The following is a 19841-nucleotide window of genomic DNA, read 5'->3' on the forward strand; positions in this document are numbered from 1 at the left end:
TACCGAAAATTCAATAGAACCATAATATGCATTTATTATTATATGATGACACGTTTTAGACAAATTTGTAATTCGTATTAAAATGTTGATTCGTCCAATATCTTTTAAAAAATCTTATATATTTATTTTTAAAAATGACAAAATATTATTGGTTAATTTGTTATTTGTATACTATTATTTATATTATATATATAATTAATTATTACACATGATAAATATTTGATTGCGACCAATTAAATATTTAAATTTATATTTTCATATTTAAAATAATAATAATAATAATAATAATAATAATAATAATTGTAATATATTAATTATATATTAATTTAAGTTTAATTAACATAAAAAGTACATTTAGGACAAATATTTGTGATTAATGAGTTAGTAAAACTTAAGATTTTTTTTAATATCATCATAATATAAATAAGAAAAAATTATAATACACTATAAATATTTTTCTACACTTCAATTTTGTTTAAATTATTTTTTAAAAAAACAAATCACTAAAAAGTTGTTGAACTGTTGCTTAGACAACTCGACATTTCAATCAAATGTTATTAAACCTTTGTATTGGATCGTGCAATTAATTCTATTGACAATATTTTTAGGACAACTTCTATACCCATCACAAAAAATTGGGTAGTGTACTTTCCACCAATCACATTGCATCATTTAGTTTTATCTTATTTAATTAATTATTAAATAGTATATTTTTTTTATTGTTTCCAAGACATTTTACATTAAATGTAACTAGTACTTTTACTTGTGCGATGCACAGAAAAAAATTAAAAATAAATGTTATATTTTTATAACAAAAAATATAAACGTAAAAATATTTATATGTTTGTACGTTATGAATATAAAAATAATAATTAATTAGTGGAGTGGAGTTGAAATTAACAATTAATTAAGAATATGAAGAGTTTTTAGTATGAAAAAATGAAGAGTATGAATAATTAAATGCAATTAAGCGGGATATTGATGGACTTAATGAAAAATTAGGAGGGAAATCTTGTATTTTGTCTTAATATATTAAGGATTTTACCCAACTTTTTGAATTGGGTAGATAAGAATTCACCCAATATTTTTTTTTTTTGGGGTAAGAATTCTATTCACAACTTACACCAATCAATTTTGATCATAAAAATATATAAATACCTGACCACATTTATATGTTGGCTATGCTTTAACCTTTAATATAAATGAAATGCACATTTTTTGTTACAGATATCTATATAATTTTTTATCATATGAGTTGTATTTTTATAGTAATTCTCTTTTGTAACTAGATTTTGAAATGTGTAATTTGATTAGGAAGAACAAACCAATGGTTTTTTTGACCAGCAAAGTATTGTTCACATATAGAGTACAAGAAATATTTAAACATTTTTTTAAAGGAAAATAAAAATAAAATATATTAATAAAAAATGGGAAATGCTAACCAGTGCCTTCAGGGCAATGGTTAAGCATTTTAAAATAGTAAATTTATTTCGGTAATATGCATATTTAATGCCATGAAAATTGAAATATTAAACTTTCTATAATTTTTTTTTTGGAATGCTTAACCATTGCCCTGAGGGCACTGGTTAGCAAGACCCATAAAAAATAAACAACATGTTAAGAATTACTCAAACTATTACACATAATCTTAGATAGCTTGTTCTTCAATATCTTCTTTTTGCAAATGGTAGGTTTTCCATGACAAAATCATAACACATGTAAAATACCTCTTTTGTCAAACCGAATCACCAAGAAAACAAGAACCCAAATAGTATTGGCAATTTCCATGACTTTTTTAGGGTTGGCAATGAATGTCCGTCCCGTTTAGATTCGTCATGTAAAAGTCTGTAAAAAAATAAGGCAGGATAGAGCGTGTATATTTAAGGACGCAGACCTAAAATCTTGATACGCCTCTCGCTAAAAGTGAGGGCGGAGAGGGGCAGACCTGCGGACAATGCTTTTTTTAGGTCTAAAAATACAAAAATTGATGTAAATGCATGTGCCAGCATAAAAAACGAACTCATTTTGTGACCCCTACTTTTGATTCTCTAGTAGAGGATCAAACTCAGCCCCTAACATATTATTGTTGGATGAAAATTCAATAATTTAAGTGTTGTTACCGGTTAACACGAGGGTGTAACTGGTTATAACGGATGGAAAATTACTTCTAGAGCCTGAAAAAGTTGTTTTGGAGTTGTGTTAACCGGTTAACGAAATGTATTAATCGACTACACTTGACACTTGTTACATGTTGTGTTTGTGTAATCGGTTAACCAATTGTGTTATTCGGTTACGCGCTCGTGTTTTTACCTTTTCTTATGTTTTAAGGTTATGTTTTAGGTCCCAATTGTTGCACATTACTTGTGTAATTGTTGCACATTACTTGTGTAAATGCCTCGGAGGTATCTCATCTCAAAATTAATGAAAGTTTTGATTCTCACCCTAAATTATTCTATCTCTATCTCTCTCTAATTCTCTATTCTCTCTCACCATATTTTTCTCCTCATACCATAACCTCCATTTTTCATCAATTGTGTGATCTTATGTTCCTACATTTGACATCAAGAGCCTGGTTCTTATCCATAATTAGTTGTTCAAACATGAATATTGTCTGCAATGATAGAGTCCCCACAAACCTACCAACACTTGAAGCGAAGAATTACGACAAATGGTGCAAGCAAATGAAGATGTTGTTTGTAGCATCCCGATTATTCTTAGTTATTTTATTAACTATTTTATTTGATGCTTTATTAATTATTTATTTAATTATTATGTGGTATGATAATTATTTAATTATTTAATTATGGTTGTATTTGTGCTATTTGGGTTAATTATGTTATTAGAGAGATATAAATAGTTGAGCCTAAATAGTGGTGATATGAGTATTAAGGAAGGTGTAAGTGAGTAAGCTCATTAAGAATAGAAAAGATAGTAAGGGTTGAGAAAAGGAAAAGTATCATTTCATTTTGGAGAAAACAAGAGAAGAGTCAAGAGGAGTAAAGAGAAGAGAAAAAGGAAGGAGAAACTAGAAGAAGAAGGATTTAGAGAATTCAACTCTTGAGGTAAGGGTGATATTTCAATTGATTATGGGAAGTATAATCTATGTAATGTATGGGTTAGATATCATGAACTTAGGATTTGGGAATTTGTTATATTTTTGAAAATCCTAACATGAATCTATGTTTCAATCCATTAAATTGGTGATTTATATATGCTATGATGTTTCTATATTGAACTCCATGAATTGGTATGTGTATAGAACATGATTTAGTGCATATATGTATGTCTGAGTTTCACTTGAAAATGGTTGATTTGGGATTTTGGTGAAAATTAATGGAGCTTAGAATCTTGTTTTTATGATCCTAATAGTTGCTATATAATGTATATAGGTTGTAAAACTATTTATTTCATGAAAATGATGGATTAACATGGTTTTATGGTGAAAAATTTGGGTTGGACCGTAGCATTTTCGCAACAGTAGTTTTTCTGGTTTTTGACAATATTTTCGCCACAACAGTTTTTTTGGTTTTGACAGTATTTTCGCAATAACAGTTTTTTTTTTGTTTTTGACAATATTATCGTAACTGCAAATTTTCTGGTTTTGACGGCATTTTGAAAACTTGTAAATTCAATAATTTTTGACTCAGGTGTCTGTTTGACGTGCCGTTTGGACCGTTGCGAAGTAAAAATATTTTCTACAATGTGGTATTCATTTTGATAACAGTAGATTAATATTTCATTAAAAGAATCCTAATGTGGATGTATGTTGTATGTGTGGTAAATGTGAATGACATGTTTTCTATTATTTGGCGTGTATTGGATGGTTTTAGATGGAGTTTGTAAAGAAACATAATACTTGAAAATGTGTATGTGAGGATGTGAATTGGTGAATTTGATGAATAACTTGAATTGACTTGTTTGCTATGTGTTATTATGTTGTGATAAGATGATAAATGATAGGTGATGCATTGTTTGGGATTGAAATCATGTTATGTGTTAGTTGTGCAATTGTTGAAATGATGTGCTCTTGTATGAGTAAGGGGTTGTGATCGTCTTAAATGCATGAGTCTTATTGTTGTTGTTATTGCACACTGTAGCAACCTGCCCTAAAAATTATAACTTAGAGAGCCGCCACCTATTCTGAAGGGAGAATAGGAAACCCTACGCAGTATAGAGATCAGGATAAGATACTATATTCAGGTCGAGGGAAGGTGTTAGGCACCCTCAACCCTTTCCTATGGCTTTAAATCTAAGGTCAACAGTTTGATGGCTAAGAGTATTAAGGTAAGGTTTATGCTTTCGAGGGTTAAATAATTAAGGGAAATGAATCGGGAAAAATGAGATTTAGAGGGAAGGGGACTCGCCTTGTTGCCAAGTGCCTACGTACCTCCTTATGGAGGATCAGAGTCAACGTAGTTCGGGGCAGGGTTGTACGCCTTTGGGAATTAGAATTGAATGTATTTGAATTTGTTTTGAAGTTGTTTTGAAATGCGAATGTTCGAAGGTATTTTGAGTTACCTTATCGTAGTTGTGAACATCGCAGTGTTGAAACACCGTAGTATCGTGGTTTAGTGTGTTTTAAAAGTTTTGGGCGTACAACCCTGATTTGATTTAGCACTATTAACCGCAACGATCAATAGATTCAATCGCCATAGTTAACAGATTTGAAGTTGTATCGTTACCAATTTTAATCAATTGATTTGATTATTACTGATAGCGAATTATGGTATTTTTTAAATAATTTTATGAATAATTAGTTTGTATCGTTACCCCTCGTAATCGATTGATTCGATTAAAAAGAATAACGAATTAAAGTTAGAAAAAGGAGGGGTTAATCATCACAATCAATAAAATAATTGCAACCATTTAACCAAATAAAAATTAATTTGCATTTTTGTCATTTAAACGATTGATTATTACCCGTCGCGACCAATAGATTTAGTCGAAACGAATAACAAATTAAAATCCTAATATTTCGGCCAAATGGCCAGTGGGATTGGGCAAACCCTAATGCGTTCATAAACCTATCTCTAGGGTTTTTATAATTTATAATTAAAGATGAATAAATTAAATTAATCGAATATTCGACATAATCGGGGAAATAATAATCCTCTATAGTCATAACCCTATTTTATTATCTTAATCCTAATTAACAAATCAATTAAATTAAACAACATCATTTAATATTTATTCTAAATAATTAAACAAAAATATAAAGAAAACCTGGTTTGGATTCTGTGTGGTGAGCCTTTGAACACCCATGATGCACCTGCGCTCCCAGCAACGTAGGATCAGGTTGGGCATGCATCTGATGGCCGGGGAGTGAGGCTTATGGTGGGCGTAGATAGGTTATCCGTACCGGATCTGTAAGTGAGTCTTAATACAGAAAATTCATAAAATAAAGTGCTAGAGACGGGAATCGAACCATCCCCCTCGCACTTAAAGACCAGGCGCGTAACCACTGAAGCACTTTGGTTTTTCTGTTAACAAAGAAACCCTGGTCCATAATATATGAAAAAATAAAACGAGTAAGAACTTGAACAAAAATTCGCGCGCCCAGACCTTTCTTCTTCATCTATTCTTTCTGCAAAAAACACAAATACTTTTACCCACGGTTCTCCACCGTGGCTATATATCTCCCCCCTCAAAACCCATAAACCGTCACCGGTAAACACCAATCAAGAGCCCAGATTAATTATAATGACCCTCAGGAATCCAGTAAGACCATTGATTTGATCTGAAAGCGTCCACAGCCGAGTTCCCCTAAAATTATGAGCACGAACCCTAACAATGGTGGTTCTTCTATACAAGCTCCAAAATCCAATTAACTTTCCAGAAAGATCATGAACATCGATATAAACATAAATATACGATTAAATTCAATCCATAATGCACGTATTGTGAAAATCGGGGATAAAAGTATTTGTTCAAACCGTCACCAAGAATGGCGTGATTCTGGAGGTACTTATGACTCGTGGCAATCCAGAACGCTTCAGGAAGGACCGAGGATTCGATTTGGATGTGTGGAATCTCTCCAATCAACCTCAAACTCCTTCTGCCATAGCCACTAGCTTCACGATTTTTTTTCAAGTTCTGAACACCTTTCTTTAGCGGCCAATCCCCTCCCTGCATACGAATCATCTGAATATATATAGAGGCAATTCTAGGTCAACAAAATTGAATCATATCTTGCTGGTTTTGGACATTCAAATCAAAATCTTAACTTTCCAAATCTTGTTTTTTTCCTTATTCTATTCAGCCAATTCTTCCAATTCTCACGCCTCTTCCCAAATTGAATCTTTGGGCTCTTTTTTTTCTTTCTCTTTTTTTATTATTTTTCTTATTTCAACAATATGATAATAATAATAATAATTAATAGTAATATATAGAAATTCCATAATAATAACCCTAGACAATATTAATAATAATATCACCTAATATTAATATTAATATTAATAATAAAATTAATAATATTAAATACTAATAGTTAGAAGTAATAAAAATTACTAATAATAATCCAAAAAACGCAAATGTTAGTAAAAGGAAAATAATATTAACAATTGATGAAATCCTTGAAACACCTGTTAATCGCACCCCATTTATTTCTCAGGATATTTCATAAGAGGGCGGGTTTGACAATAGGAATGTCAAACCCCATGGCTCTTAATTTTGACCCTTGATGAATTAACAGACGTAGATTTGATCGGGCAAATTTTGGGGTATGACACACACTACACTAGCATGAGTCTTTGAAAGAGGCAATGTTAAGTAATCTCGCGTAGATTATTTGCTTGTTCCAAACATAACGCCGATATGAGGTTTGAAAGATTAAGGCCAAATCGAGCTTTAGAGGTGGTTATCTAGTCTATTTGAGAGACGCTCGGCTTGCAGAAAATGATAACAAATGGGATCCACATGCCTATCGCATTACGTCACACTTGAGTCGCATGTGTCGATTTGAATTGTTAATGTTGTGTGATTTATGTGATATGATTTTGGTGGATATGCATAAACGTGGATTTAGTGATGATGTGTGAATATGTGCTTATTGATGATATATATGTGCATATTTTTTATGGATATGATGTGCTGGTGAATTGTATACGTTGTTGAAATAAATGAAATATGTGCAGGGACGGATTTACCCTTTCCATATTGGGGTCAAGTGACCCCACTTCTTTTAGTGAAAATCAACCAGTAATTTAATATACATATGTGATGACCCCACATAAAATTTTAAGTTGCCCCCTCACCATTCAATTAATTCCACTGCAAACAAATAACTATTGATATATTAAAAGATTTTTTTAAAAAAATAAAATTAGGCCTTGTGTGCATAAGTGCATTGTCCCCAGACGGTTTTTACATCTCTCTCAACACTAATTGCATAATTATACTTGAATTACATCTTTCTCAATATTGAGTAAAATATTAAATAATTATATTTGAATTATATCTCTCTCAACATTGAGTAAAATATTAAATAATACAGTATAGCTGAATATCATGTAATTTTAATTTTTAAACCAATTCTTCGTATTTTCCTCTATCATTAAATTGTTAGATTTTTTAAAAATAAAATAAAATAAATGTCATATGCTAACATAAAAATAAAAATAATATAAAATTGTAATATTAAAAGGTTATGAGAGAGAGAAAAATAAAAACAAAAAGGATACAAAACTAAATATGTGCAAATTTAATTTTTAAAGGCATGAAACGAACCAATAATAATATGCATAATTTAACAAATCTTGATATGTTAAACACATGTAGACCTAGATCATATTATTTTTAATAGATAATAAGTACATGTTAATTTCATCATTTACACTATTTCTTAAATATTTGTTTATAAAATTAGATTAAATATGTGTGTAATTAAAAAGACAGACAAATAAACACAAGAGAGAGTGTAAAATCAAAATGTGATGCAAAATAAATATGTTATACCACAAATTTATGAAATATGATCTTTCATAATTTCACTTAATAAATAATTTAATTTACAACAGAAATTAAGAAATATGGTATGTTATAATTTCATAAATATTTTAAATTAAAATTAAATTTAAATAAAAAAATACTCATTTATATTTTAACGCGCCTACGTATTAAGAAAACGGATACACAAATGAAATTACCATATATCTATATATATATATATATATATATATATATATATATATATATATATATATATATATATATATATAATCATTTTGACCCCACTTATTAAATTTTCTGGATCCGTCCCTGAATATGTGTATATACATGTTGGGTGAAGATTGGAATTGATGATGGATGATAATGTGCACATGAAATTTATATATTGTGGAATATGATTTTGTACATTTGATTAGTACCTGTAAACGAATACTTTTGGATGGTTGAGCTATGTCGTATGATGATAAACATGTGATTCTTTAATAAGATGATATGATGCATGTTTTGTGTGATGTGTGATGTATTCTTGCGACGGATGTATGTTCGTTATACATTTCATATTATTATGCTTTTCTATAATGATCTGAATTCTCATCCTTCTGTTGGAATGATGTTATATTGCGACATCGCTCAGGTACCGAAGATAGTGGTGCTTCACATGAGACTTAGTGGAGGCTAGTTCTTGTGTTGTCTTGACTATGTAGTATTTAATGCTCTAGTCATGTAACACTAGGATTTTCGAAAATATTGTATTTGCTTTGATGTTGAGAGATATTTGTTTACTCTTTCTTTTATTTTCCTATTTGAATATGTTAAATTTGTTGTTGAGTGGCCTAAGTACCCAAGATTATGATGTATGGTGGATGATTTATGGGGATCATTTATATTCACCATTTATGAGATGAGATATGATTCTGCAATGGTTTGCATGTTGGTTTTAGTTTTGAATTCGTGTTAATTGTTTATGACCATTGCATGTGATGTTTTTGGAAGAAGTAAATGTGATACCTTCGTGAGATGCATGCTTTATTTTACTCTGGATACCAACATGTTCTTGAAGTGATCAAGAATTGGGTGAATCCCCTTGTTGAAGGTGCAACAAATGTACAAAAGGCTGCATTTAAGGAAGAAAAGAAGAAAGATTACAAATTGTTATTCTTGATGCATCAACGTGTTGATGGTGACAATTTTGAGAAATTCAATTTCAAATCCAAGTGGTCTCTTGCCTCTCTCACTTTTAACGGAATAACAACAACATCAACACTTCTCATACATCAATTCATTTCATCCCTCTTTGAACCCTAAAGCCCCAAATGCAATTTTATACCCCAAATGTGAAGGAAAATTATATGGTAAAAGCAAATAATGGAGGCGAGATATTTTGATTATTTCAAGAAATATCATAATAGAAATTTTGGGATTTACACCATGGTGAAACATAAGGAACGATATGAAAGAAGAATTTAATGGAAGGGAAACTATACATGGTAGACTTTTTCCCCTGAAGTATGGAAAAGCGTTATCACCAAGTACTGTTAAGGTGAAGGTAAATGTGGATTTGGGAGTCAAGCGGAGAGTACTAAGTTTTATTATATTCATTATGTAAGACATATAAACAAGTGTGAAGTGGTGTAAGGGTTTGATATGTTGTACAACAAGCAATTGTACCTGTGTTCGAATCCTAGGTACAAAAAGTTTTTTTAGAATTTTTTTGGGTATTTAATGACCTCACATGCCATGCGTACAAACAGGTGCCACGTTAGATGCAACTAGTGCAAAAGTTAACACCGTTTCAAAAAATTGGACGGAAAGGACTAACGTGGACCTTTTTTAACAATTAAATGACCACTTTGGGAATTTTTAAAGATAAGGGATCAGAATAGATCCCGAGGTAAACTTAAGGGACCAAAAAGAGTATTTAACCTAAATTATTTGTTTGCAACTACTTGACATTCTTCACTCCATTTAAGATGCAATGTCATGTAGGCTTCAACAAGGACATCATCAGATAAGTCACCATCACTAGTATTACCATTATCAATAGGCACTTATGAATTTGATCTTATGCGAGTTGTGAACATCACCACATTGTTTGACCGATCAAGTACACTTTCTTCACTTACTCATCATCGGGGAAAATGACATTGTAGCGCATTTTCTATTTTCTAAGAAAATTTGGACATTCATCTTGAATATATCCAAAACCTTTACATACATGACATTAGACTCCCTTTCCATTGTTCAATTTTTTCCATCTTTTCCTTTATCCTGAAAGTTGCCACCATTTGAATTTTAATGCTGATTGTTTTTTACATTAGTAGAGACAATATTTGAGGACCTTTTATCAAGTATTCTCATGACTTTTCCTAAGATCGTAGCTAACATAGAAATGGATTTAATTAGATTTTCATCTGTATCACATTCTATCTAGTCATCACAATATTTAATATCTACTTTGAACACCACACCCTTACTTCTTTTCTCAGATTTGTCATCAATAGTCATCTCAAATATGAGTGAGGACCCTATTAATTCATCAACTTTCATTGGGGAAACATCTTGGACTTTTTAAATGGTTGTAACCTTCATGGAAAACCTAATGGGTAAAGATCTTAGAATTTTTCTTACAAGCTTTTCTTTAGACATTTTTTACCAAGAACAAATAAGTTGTTTGAAATGTCACAGAGTTTGACATTAAATTCAGAAATATTTTTGTCCCATTGCATCTTTAAATTTTCAAATTTTGTGGTATGAAGTTGAATACTTGACATAAAACTTTGGATGTACCTTCATGAGCAACTTCAAGAGCCTCCCAAACTTCCTTAGCACTAGTGCATGTATTGATGATCCTGAAGATAATCTTATCAATTCCATTATAAATGACATTAAGAGCACAAGAGTTTCCAATTTCATCTTCATCTTTAACCGATAACCAATCCTTTTTAGGCTTCACTATTTCATTCATAGTTGTCTTTAGATATGATCTTTGGTGGAGTCTATCCTTTTATGATTGCGTTTTAGGTCTGGTTGTCTATCTATTCAAGAAAATAAACCATGTGAACCTTCCAATAGTCATAACTTATACCTTCAAGAATTAATGGATGACTAAAATATCCTCATTCTTTAGTATTTCCCATCTTGCAGAGAAAACCCTAGAGCTCACCCAACAAGAATAAGGTGTCTACTCTGATACCCATTAAAATTTTGTTAAATCAGTGCTAATATGTCGTAGATAATGTTGCGACAATGTGTGAGACAATATGATTATAAAGGAGTGAAGAACATAAAAACAACTTAAATAACACAAATAATTTGTAATCCAATTTGATGCAACATCACCTACGTCTAAAGGGAAACAAACCAATGAAAGAAAGTTCACTAATCAGTAATCAATAGTACACGACAGTCTTATCTGAAAATTTTCAATCCAGTGCCTTTTTCCTAATACTACCTGTGAATTTTGACACAGATTCCCCCTGAATATAAGACCCTTTTTACTTTCACTCAAACACTCTCACAAGTGTTTGCAAGATGACAATTAGATGTGGCAAGATAAATAAAAATTACAACTAAATACCCCATCCTTTTAAAATAAGAAAGACATTTAAGAATAGAGTATTAAAAAGAAAATAATACAAAGACTCAAAGAAAACAAAATCCAATTACGTCACACAAGCATTCTTTCTTTTAATATGTGAGTCTTTAAACAAGAAGAACCATATCCTTATATAGGAAATATGATCCATCCAAAAAAGCCAATTATGTGCACTTCATAAATCAATCGAATCAAATATTTAGCAAATCAAATCTTCAACAAATCATATCTTTTCAATAAAAACAAATCCAATTTTTTAATTGATATTTATGATTAAATAGATATTTTCTAAATTGATTTGGATTAAAAAGAACTTTTCTCAACAAAATCTTTGAAAGCTTATGATTGAACTAAATCTAAAACAAATATTATAATTAAATAAATTCTAAATCTTTCAATCAAGTCATATCAAATTAAATATTCTTCTTTCAAATTTATGATTTAATAAAATATTTTTCAAAATGATTAGGATTAATAAATTTTTCCCTTCTCATCCATCTAAAACTGAAACATATCTTCTAATTAAATGCTGAAGCGATCATAGTCTGAGTAGTGCGTGTTAGAGACATGATGTCTTATAAATAGTCAAAACATCTTGCTAAACAAATTATCTACACAAAATTTCCAATAAACTGTAAAAACAATTGTGATCACCTAACTATTACATACATTCACATAAATCCACATAATTGACTTTACATGATTTGATTAGTTTATATCATTCATAAGTCAGGAAGAGTTAGGGTGGATGTGGTAGCTCAGCTGGCACTTACTAGTTGAGTTAAGGGTGTTGTTGGTCTAGGGTTCAACTCCTGCCAACGATGTTTACTTGTAAACAAGTTGTGGATGATGTATAAATCAACAACTTTTATAAAAAAAATAAAAATAATAAAATGAAGGATATTAGAAATAATAAAACAACTGAACATGAGTTAGGCGAATCTTTCTCGAGTTCACTAAAGTTCATGAATGTCGCATAAGTGTCCAAATCAATCAAAAACATGGGAAACTTAACAACTCAACAATATGTATTTCGTATTCTTACCTTCATAATCTAAAACAAACAGTCTTCCATAAACATGATCACAAACAACAATACATTCATGAGCAAAAGAAACAAAAACATTCTTTGCAATAACTTACATAAACACACATTCTTTGCAATAATAATTTATTAAGAAAAATTTATAGGTCACAAACTACAAAAAATAAGCTCTATAGTGACGTGATTTTCATGCCACAAAGTAGAAAATCACGTCACAACAAAAAATTTGCGAGGTGAACATATATGTCGCTTGGGAATGCGTGACAACTCATTTGTGTCATGATTTTTACGTCACAACTACCATTTCTTAGCCACATGTGAACCACGTCACAACTTCACGTGGCTGGGAACATATTTCTTGTAGTGACAATAGTTTGGCCAATAAATTATTTTTGTCTAAAATATTCCTTTTACATGTCATTTTACATTTGTTACATGTTTTATTAGTTTAATAGCTTAAAAAAACTCATTTTCATATCAACATTATTTTTAAAAAGTTAAAAAAGTATAACTGTGAAAGAAAATTTAATTAAATATAATTATATAAAAAAAAAGATATTCGTAACTAAAAACTGTTATTCTATTCTTTAGCTAAAAATTACAAATTTAAAAACAATATAATACAAAAGTTTATTCGTACCAAATGTCGATTTTTTTTTTCAATAACCATTTTTTTTTAAAAAAAATTCCAAAATAACCATATTTTTCAAAATAATTACAAAAATGTCCAAAAAATGCTAAAATTAACATGTTGTCGTCAAAGGGGTGGCGAAAACAATACCCCCTTAATGAACTCGCCAGTGGGCCTGGCGACAACGTGTAAAAAATGGGCCAAGTCGTCACCCCTCGGCGACAACACCCCTTCCTTTTTTTTTTCAATTTTTTTAGTTAAATAATTTTACCTATTATATTTTACTATTTTGGCCATTATATTTATTTACTTAAATTTTTTATGTAAAAAATAATATAAATAAAAGAAACTACGATTTTATATTAATAAAAAAACTACAATTACATTAATTATAACAATTAAATTTTGGATGACTTAGTGCAGGTGACCCTGGTACGACGCACGGAGGAGGTCTAATAACTCGTGTAGATGGCTCACGAGTTGGTAGTGCTCCCCTATTCCGACGACGCCCCCTTCTATTTGGTTCCTCTTGTGTTTGGGTCGATGGCCCTTCAATGCACTCCGGGTCTACAAAATCTGTCAGCCGACCTTGACATCTAGAATTTCCGCTATAGGAAAGGTGGGTGCCCGCGGCGCCTTCAAAACTTTGTCTTTGTGGGACAAAATGGCTCCTGGTGGGTGCGTCCTCAAATTTTGGTCTTTGGTAGTTGGTGGTCCAATCGGGTTGGTTAAAATACAATGGTTGTGGTGGTGTGTTGAAGTCCAATGGTTGGTTGGGGTACTGTGATGTTTGTTGGTCGAATGAGTTGTATGACTGGTATTCTTCATGTATGCCTATGTCGGGGGTAAGTGGTGGTGATCTAGAGAAGCCCGCCACATTGGGATCTTGGAAGTGTTGGTGGCGGGGTTGAGTTTGAGGTTGAGGTTGAGTTTGTGGTTGAGTTTGGAATTATTGTTGGTGGTGGTATTGTTGGAATTATTGTTGTTGTTGGTAATTTGATTGTTCTTGTTGTTGGTAACAGTGGCGGAGGCAAGGGGTGCAGGGGTAGGCCATGGCCTCCCGTTTATTTTTTTTTAAATTTTTTTTATATATTGGAAAATACTAAAATAGCCTTGGATTTAATTAAACTTTATTTTATATTTTTCCTTATTCATGTCTGTTCACATTTTTTCTTTTGGGTTAGATAGAAGAGTTTTAAAAACACAAGTTTCATTCTCTCATTGCCGTGAAGAGAATTTTTTTTTACAAAACTTACAGAAATCGTTGCCGTCGCCGTCGGAAGTTGGAACCCTTGCAACCTTCTTTGTTTCAAAAAGGTCTTCTCTTCTTCCCTAATGTATTTTTAATTTTAGGGTTTTTATCTTCTTCTTCTTCCTTTAAAAGTGTTATGAGAGACACTGATTATACATTTTATGAATTTGGGGATGTTAGATTTATGGTTTAGGGATGTTAAATTTCTCAATTTTCTAGACTTTTAGAGGATAAATTTATGTTTCTTGTAATCTATTAAGGTTAGCAATCCATGAAATTGAAAGCTAAGAAAAGAGAAATCTTCTTTCTTGTAGCTTCAAGGTTGAACCTATATTTTGAGACTGACTGGAATTTTCCTGCATATGTAAAAAAAAACTTAACAGTAGACAATAGTGGGGAAATAACAATAGTGAACTTATATTTTGAGTTCATCATACTGTTACTATTAGTGGAGAAATAGTGGAGAAATAACAATAGTTAATGTTAGTGACTATATATATGAATTCATCATACTGTTACTACAAATAAATATAAAATTTGTATTGTATATGAAAAAAGTATGAATTAGATTAATAGATACTATTAGTTAATGGTATTTTCACTCATACTTTTTGCTAATAGATTTATTGAAAAATATGAATCGGAAGAAAACTCTTTTTAGTGATATAATTTATTAGTATAAATTGGATGGATTTTTGTTGATATTATATTTTGTCTTATTTTTTTCATCAGAAACGTAAAGATGAATAATCGAAAAATTGATTCTTTTTTCAAGAGGAAATCATGTGAAATTGAAAGAGAAGAAAGAGATGAAGAAGTTATAATCCCAATAACATAACCTCGAAGAGATCTTGAGAATCCAATAATTGAAGAACGTCATGGCTTTGAAAACTCTTTGGAACGTGATCCTGGAAAGCGTCCCCCGATTTGGAAATATCCACTGAATCAAATGGATGCAATACAACGAGCTTATCTAAAATGGGGTCCATATCAAATTCATTTAGAAAATTATCCTTTGTCCGGTAATGAAGATCATCCAAGAAGGTTTCAACATACTTGGTTTAGTATTTTTCCATCATGGTTAGAATATTCACCATCCGAAGATGCGGCATATTGCTTACCATGTTACCTTTTTAGCAAAAAACCAAGTGGACGTCCCGGATCACATGTCTTCATTTCTATGGGTTTTAGAAATTGGAAAAAAGTTAGGAATGGAAAGCAATGGTCCTTTCTTAAACACATATGGAAGGATCCATGCTCACCACACAACAATGCAATGCAAGCTTGTCAAGACTTGTTGAATCAAGATGGTCATATTAGAAATGTTATTCAAGTGCAAAGTTCGTGTCAAAGAATGAATAATCGGCTACGTCTCAAGACTTCAATTGACACGGTTCGTTGGTTAACACTTCAAGCTTGTGCTTTTAGGGGTCACGATGAAACTAGTAATTCAAAAAATCAAGGAAACTTTCTTGAGTTGTTAAAACTTTTAGCATCTTATAATGATGAAATTGCAAAAGTTGTGTTAGAAAATGCTCCACAAAATTGCAAGTATACTTCACATCAAATTCAAAAAGAGCTCTTGCAAATTCTTTCAAGTAGGGTGAAAAAGCATATTCGTGAGGAAATTGGTGATTCCAAATTTTGTATCGTTGTGGATGAAGCCCGCGATGAGTCAAAAAAGGAACAAATGGCTCTTGTATTAAGATTTGTTGATAAAGTTGGTTTAATACAAGAAAGATTTTTTGATGTGGCACATGTTAAAGACACCACATCTTTAACTCTTAAGGAAGCAATATGTGATATACTTTCTCGACATAACCTTGATGTTTCTAACATTCGTGGCCAAGGTTATGATGGTGCTAGAAACATGAGAGGAAAATGGAATGGCTTACAAGCACTCTTTATGAAGGATTGTCCTTATGCGTACTATGTTCATTGTTTTGCTCACCGATTGCAACTTGCGTTGGTTACATCTTCAAGAGAGGTAAAATCAGTTCATAAATTCTTTGAAAAGTTAACTTTTATTGTTAATGTTGTTTGTTCTCCTACGAAGCGCCATGATGAGCTACAAGCGGCCCAATTAGAAGAAATTGCATATTTATTAGAGATTGATGAGATTGTAACTGGTAAAGGTGCGAATCAAGTTGGTACTTTGAAACGAGCGGGAGATACTCGTTGGGGATCACATTATAATTCTATTTGTAGCTTGATAAACATGTATGAAGCAACTTGTTCAGTTTTAAAAAAAATTGCAAGAGAAAGAGGAAGTTATGCTACACGCGGGGATGCTGATAGTTCTTATAATTACTTGAAGGCATTTGATTTTATATTTATTTTGCACATATGAAAGAAATTATGGGGATAACAGATATGCTTTGTCAAGCCTTGCAAAAACAAAATCAGGATGTAGTTAATGCTATGCACTTGGTTCGTTCAACAAAGAGTTTTATTCAAGACTTGAGAGAAAATGGTTGGGATATATTGTTTACTAAAGTGAGATCTTTTTGTGAAAAATATGGTATTGAGATTCCTGATCTTAATGATATTCATTCAACAACAAGATTTGGACGATCGCGTCTTGAAGAGAATCAAGTCACAATTCAACATTATTTTAAAGTTGAAATCTTTTTCACTACCATTGATAAACAGTTACAAGAGTTGAATAGCAGATTTAGTGAGCAAGCAATGAATTTGTTAACCCTTTCTTGTGCTTTGTCTCCTAAGGATGGATATAAAGCTTTTAATATTGATATTATTTGTTCTCTTGTGGAAAAATATTATCCTATGAATTTTAGTGATCAAGAAAAGAATAATTTGCAATTTTAACTCCAACATTTTCTATTTACTGCTCGCAAAGAGTCAAATTTGAATAACTTATCAACTATTCAGGAACTATGTTCATGCTTGGTTGCAACAGGACAGGCTGAAATTTACTTTTTGATTGATAGACTACTCCATCTTATCATGACTCTTCCAGTTTCTACGGCTACAACTGAGAGGTCCTTTTCAGCAATGAAAATTATCAAGACTAAGTTGAGAAACAAGATGGATGATGGGTTTCTAGGAGATAGCATGACAGTATATATTGAAAGGGAGATCAGTTCAAGCATTAGTTCTGAGTCTATTATTGATGATTTCAAGTCACTCGGAACGCGTATAGCATTATTTTAAGGTACTTTTAAATTATATAGTTTGATTTTTTTTTATAATCAATTTTGTATTACGTTAACTTAATGTTTTATTAAAAATATTATTTTTATTTTTATTTATAATTTTTATTTTACATTAGCGGCCATCCCATTTTTTTTATCTGGCTCCGCCATTGGTTGGTAATATTGTTGTTGGAAATATTGTGGTTGTTGTTGTTCGAAATTTTGTGGTTGTTGTTGTTGGAAAATTTGTGGGTGTTGTTGTTGGAAATTTTGTGGTTGTTGTTGTTGGAAATACAGTTGTTGTGCTCGCAGGTCTGCCAAATAGAAAGGGTCAGACACAAACATTTCAGGATTTGTAACAGATCTGTACCAGTTGACATATTCAGCTGTTGGTTTCATTTCGGTCAGCGCCATAGGTAAATGTAGGACATGGTTGGAACAACGGGCCCATAGTCACTTTGATGCATTATCATTGGTATCACCCATTTACAAGGTATCAACGTTGCTCAACGTATATGACAATTACTTTCTGGTGGTAGCGAACGAGGCATATTGGCCAGTGTACGACAGGAAAATAGTTTGGCACAACGATTTAATGCGCCGAAATAAAAGTGGTATACCAAACAACAATCGTATTAGAACCGAAATGGACGCCACTGAAAAAATGCAAAGGAGGTGTAGTATATGTCGTGAGGTCGGACATAATAAGAACAAGTGTCCCAATCGTGGATCTAGTTCCACAACATAGTTGTTAGGTTCAATGTTATTTGTAATTTATTTTACCAATGAAATGGACTTTTTTTCATTAGTTAGATGAGTTACAACATACATGGAAAACAACATAAACAATAACACAAAATAAAATTTCAACTAAAAGCAACAATTGAAAAAACAACACAATGACTAAAACAACAACACAACAAACAATTAAAATCTAAGAAATTACAACGGTTAAAACAATGTCATATGTTCCATCCATCATTTATTCAGTATCAAGGTCATTTTTCACTTCAATCCACCAACGTACCATATTTCCGGTCATAAGAGAGACCCTTGTTCTAAGCCTCTGGATCCTTTTGATTTCTTTTCCGAGACTGTACTCCCCCTCTAACTGTGACATTAGAGTCTTCTTCAGGTTGTTGAAGGTATGGATGTTCCAAAACGTAATCGACACAGGGGTTTGACCAGAGAGAAAAGAACATGCCCATAACTTCTACGATATTTTCCGGTTCCGGCACGGGACGGCTGAATGATGTTCGCTGCCATGAACAGGGCCTTATGTGAGACATGAACAATAATGTGTAGGGAATATGAGAAAATTTGTGGAGAAACTAATGAATTTTCATGGAGGAATTGACTGTTATTTATAGGCAAAAAAAAATCCTCAAATGAGTGTTGTCGCCAACCAAAGAGACGACTTGGGCCCACACATGAAGATAACTCGCCAGCTAGAGTGGCGACATGGTCAAAAACAAGTGGGCCCACATATAAAGAAAATAGTAAAATATAATAGGTAAAATAATTTAACTAAAAAAATTGAAAAAAAGGAAGGGGTGTTGTCGCCGGGGGGTGGCGACTTGGCCTATTTTTTTACACGTTGTCGTCAGGCCTACTGACGAGTTCATTAAGGGGGTATTATTGTCGCCACTCCCTGGCAACATGTTAATTTTAGTATTTTTTTGATATTTTTGTAACTATTTTGAAAATATGATTATTTTGGAATTTTTTTTAAAAATATGGTTATTGAAACAAAAAATTCCCAAATGTCACCATATAGATATATATAAAACAAAAATGTGGCGCATGATGCTACACAGGTTTTTAGAACAGATAATGTTACAAGATGCCCCACCCACTGATTACGATTATACATACCACAATGAAAAACCCACCCACCGTTACAGCACACATACATCTGTGGTGCAATATAAAAAATAAAGTTAAAAAAGAAAAAAATCAAATAAAATTAGTAAAACATTTAAGCCATATCCAAACTTTTCTTGCACTCAGTATATTCCTATCAATCCCTTAATTGGAGTTATTTTTTTTCCTTTTAAGTCTCTTAAAGAAATGTCAGCAAAATATATATATAATTTACTACTGTATCATTAGTGTTGACTAAGACTAATTAATTTTTACCTAATACAAATATTTAGGAAAGATACCAAGTTATCCCACCGCATAAACGTGTACTATAAAAATAAATAAAACGCGTC

General features: G+C 31.6%; 1 pseudogene; it reads left to right on the top strand.

Moving 5' to 3' along the window:
* The first annotated feature begins 15212 nt into the window (after nucleotides 1-15212).
* LOC131633032 (uncharacterized) lies at nucleotides 15213-17644 on the top strand (annotated as a pseudogene).
* Nucleotides 17645-19841: the final 2197 nt, after the last annotated feature.

The sequence above is a fragment of the Vicia villosa genome, linkage group LG1, assembly GCF_029867415.1.
Source record: "Vicia villosa cultivar HV-30 ecotype Madison, WI linkage group LG1, Vvil1.0, whole genome shotgun sequence".
Taxonomy (NCBI): Eukaryota; Viridiplantae; Streptophyta; class Magnoliopsida; order Fabales; family Fabaceae; genus Vicia; species Vicia villosa.